Source organism: Diorhabda carinulata, chromosome Y, assembly GCF_026250575.1.
Source record: "Diorhabda carinulata isolate Delta chromosome Y, icDioCari1.1, whole genome shotgun sequence".
In the NCBI taxonomy this organism is placed as follows: Eukaryota; Metazoa; Arthropoda; class Insecta; order Coleoptera; family Chrysomelidae; genus Diorhabda; species Diorhabda carinulata.
The window spans coordinates 11,423,600-11,427,449 of record NC_079473.1 but is presented as its reverse complement, the minus strand read 5'-3'; the positions used below and the strand labels follow the sequence as shown (position 1 = coordinate 11,427,449).

Sequence of the window (3,850 nt, the reverse complement as noted above, 5' to 3'; positions counted from 1 at the left end):
AGGGAAACTCTCATTTTTTGGTATCCAACGGGATCTAAATGGGTTGGAGTTAATTTATGAGCAATTTTTAGATTCGCACCCTGATAATTTTCGGCGAAATAAGGCGTCTATAAACCATGTAATAATAAATTAATACATTTTAAAATTCGTTGCTGTTGAGTAAGCATGGTTTCTATAAATAAATCTACTAATACTATTTATGTTACCACAAAAGCTTCCTTCTCCATCAAGCTATTACGGAAGCATTTAATGAGATGCGCAAAATCAGAAATCATCCATAACTTTTTTTTCATCACATGGATGAGGACAACTGAGCTTCTTCTCGTCAATTCCAAAAATCTTCCACACAGCACGATTCCCTTGTGCTCCATCACTTGTAACTGCATCCACATGGAATCCAGCATTACTCAAAAGAATAATACATTCTAAAATTAATTTTTGCAGAATTTGACTGGTCACCGCATTTTTACTGATAAAACAAGCTAGAGCTTGAGATTTTCCTCCTTTGAATGGCACAAATTGAAAAACTAGCGCATGATCTCCTACTGTATTTTTTAAATTATCAGGTGTGTGATCACCAAGGTTCACCAATCCTATAAAATCTTTAGTATTTGTATTGAATGAAACGCCCGAAGCTAATTGCATCTCATCAATAACTAATTCTCCTCTTCGATCAGATAATGGCATATTCTCACCCCTTTTTTTCATACACTCAAATAAAGCAGATTGAAATCCATATACTGAACTATTTAACCTCCTTATGTATTTATCAAGCGTTGATTTTGTTGGCAACGGTAGTATCTTTCTTTTCCTCAACATTTCATACAAGCTACTGCTTTGAATCGTATTAATAAACATTCGTATATCCATTCAAGCTTATATCGACGACCTTTAGAATTACTTTTTTTAGCCATCTCAAAAAAAGTAGTAACCACAAGTCGCTCAGATTCATCTAATGATTGAATTCTTCTTTGGAAAGATTTATCACTTATCTGAGTGTATTTATCCTTTATAGTTTTTACAACAGAACGTAATTTTTTGGTCAGAAAAAAATGGTAACCGCGATAAATAAATGAAAGTTAATTTTGAATTGTCAAAAATCTTGTCATTTTTTTTAAGATTGTAACTTAAATTGGCTGTTTGTTATTATACTTATTAATTGGCAATATTTATTATGCTATTTACAGAAGCTTGACAAGTTCCCAAATGCATGCACCAATGAAAAGAAATTTATGAAAAACAAATTTAATCTCATCAATCAATAACCGATTGATGGGATACATAAATTCATCTTCATTGAAAATTTAAAATATACTTAAAAATTATTAGAGTATCCTGTGATTTAAAATTTGCAGGCTCAAATAAAGCATACACTTTGCGTTGTAAGCAAACATTTATATTTGTGGAAATTCCGATTGCATATTTAATTATGCAATTTAATTCATATGAACAATTGATACACCTACATATATGTGCTATATATAGCTTTAGCGTAGAGAAATAATATTATGTACAATTTTAAAAAAACATTTTTTTGCTTGAAGTTTTAAAGATAAAGTTTTTGGAATAAATTCGCATTGTTCTGAAATTAATAAGACATTCGATGATAGTTCACCTTTTTCTGTAAGCGATTACATTTGTTTTTAAGTCGTTTCAGTGTTATTTGAGATTTGTATTTTTGCAGCAGTACGCTGTGTAGCTGCTTTAGTGAAGAGTCGATCACGAAGAGTGCGGCATACAAAACATCTCGGATTCCGTGGTAGCCGTTTATAATTGTTCAGAATGAGACCGGGACAATTTCCAGAGACGCTACAAAAATATTGCATTAATATTATTTGTTTTTACTATTTACAATGAAACATTAGAGTGTTGATCTTTATTGGTTGAGCAGCTAAAAATTTCAAGTCTATACTTTACCTCGTTTCTTCAATTCCTGTTCCTTCACAAACGGGTGTTCGCTTCACTTCTTCAAGAAGCTTAGAAAGATCTGCAGAAGTAGTAACTTTCAAGTTTAAGCTGAGTTGTCTTTTCTTCTTGAATAAAACCTAAGAAAATACCATTATAAAATAATTACTATTACTTCAAATACAAATTGATGATTAAAAATAATTACGACCGTAAAGCTGGAGTTATAAAGAACATATAGTTACCATTACTGAAAAATCATCTTGTATAAAAACGCGAAATTTTTCGGTTTCCCTAAAGGGATCAGTATAAACAAGTACTAATTGGTTATCATAAAGTATATAATACCAATACTCAGGCATCACACTCAAAAAAGAGTCCAACAATTCCTTAATATTCCTAGGAGTCTGGAAAAAAATTAAGGATCTGTAGAAAATTTTGGTATATACTTCAATCATGAACCTACTCATACATCAAGCTTTAACTAACATTGTTTGAATCGATTTCATTTAAAAAAACTTGTTCTGCATCAAATCTTGTCTCTACATTGTTCACAGCAATTTGCATCTTGTCTACTGGTTGATCAGGTATACTATTTAATGATGTTTTATGTGAAATAAATTGTGGATATTTATCGTCAGAACTTGCAGTTTTTCGGATTTTTATCAGCGAAGGCGAGATCTTTTCGATTGATGTTGACGCTGGTTTTTTTCTAATGTTAATACGATTGTCCAACTGTTGAAAAGGCTTTCGCACATTGATGGTTGGCTTCTACGAAATATTTATTAAAATTAATTAAAATTAAATTACTGCTTAGTTTTTACTTTAAACCTTATACCTTTGAAAATTTATCGTCATTTATTATTTTAACCGTTTGATAGTGCAGGTTTTCTTGATTTTCTGAAAGCTACATTTAAAGTTAGTACAAAGTTTGTAATATCTTTGAAAGTCAATGAAATTTTCTATAAAACTTTACTTCAATATCATATTGTCTTGGCTGTAGGTTAACTGGTACAGCATTTGGCAATAGGGTCCATCGTTTCAATTCATATTCTTTGATTATTCCACCTGAATAATCAATCTTCCGCGATTTCACAATATCTTCTTCTTTAAAATGATAATCGCATATACAATGATGTTTCGTTAAAGTCATGTTCAAAATAGAAGACCATTGTGCTAGCAGCATAGCGTCCTATGAAAAAAATTTAATGATTTTGAATTAACGTCACTGTGTTACTTATTATTTTTCAAATTTAATGAGAAATCAATGTTAATCAACAAATATTTTGGGAACATGGATAAATAATTATTGATTTTCCTCTAATGAATTTTGCTTTCTAACAGATTCAAACATGACTTACCTTTGGTATTCCAAACAGACTTGCTTGTTTTATATTTTGAGATGAACAAATTCCACGATCTTTTAAAGAACCACTTATACATCCAGAAATACAACAAGTTTCACCATGATTTTTTATATTCTTTTTTTACTATTTTTTTAATATTTTTAAACGTTGTTTAATTCTTTTCACCACCTACATAATATTCTGTTTTCGTTAGTTTTTAGAATCTGAAGCTAGTTTCAGATAGTGTCTAACTTCAGATCTCAATCCCATAGTACAATCAGCGCCACGTATTATCCCTACAGAATTTAGACCATATTTTAAACGTACCGTCCATAAGAGATGTTCCTCCTTCTCTACACTCCATACTGTTAATGTAAAACGGTCGATTAAACTCAGATTCTGGTCCACATTTCTTAGAAGCACATTTTAAGCATTCTCCAAAGCAACCATGGCATCTTAAATTCAAGCAGTCACAAAAATCTATTTCTAATTTATTTTCATAAGATGTCGTTATTTTTCTGCAATTTGTACCCTAGTGTCTCTGGATGTCGATAGACTTGCGGAACCATATCGAAATGGTATTTTTCATTTATTTCAAT

At 30.8% G+C, this 3,850-nt stretch overlaps 1 long non-coding RNA gene across 2 annotated transcripts; it reads right to left on the bottom strand.

Annotated features, from left to right (window-relative positions):
* Positions 1-2,594: 2,594 nt before the first annotated feature.
* LOC130903017 (uncharacterized) lies at positions 2,595-3,019 on the bottom strand. 2 transcript variants are annotated; one of them, XR_009060513.1, is made up of 3 exons: positions 2,882-3,019; positions 2,744-2,812; positions 2,595-2,676 (listed from the first exon to the last, which is right to left on the bottom strand). It is a non-coding gene; the product is annotated as an uncharacterized LOC130903017 (long non-coding RNA). The 2 variants fall into 2 exon arrangements; XR_009060512.1 differs by having other exon boundaries at positions 2,744-3,019.
* Positions 3,020-3,850: the final 831 nt, after the last annotated feature.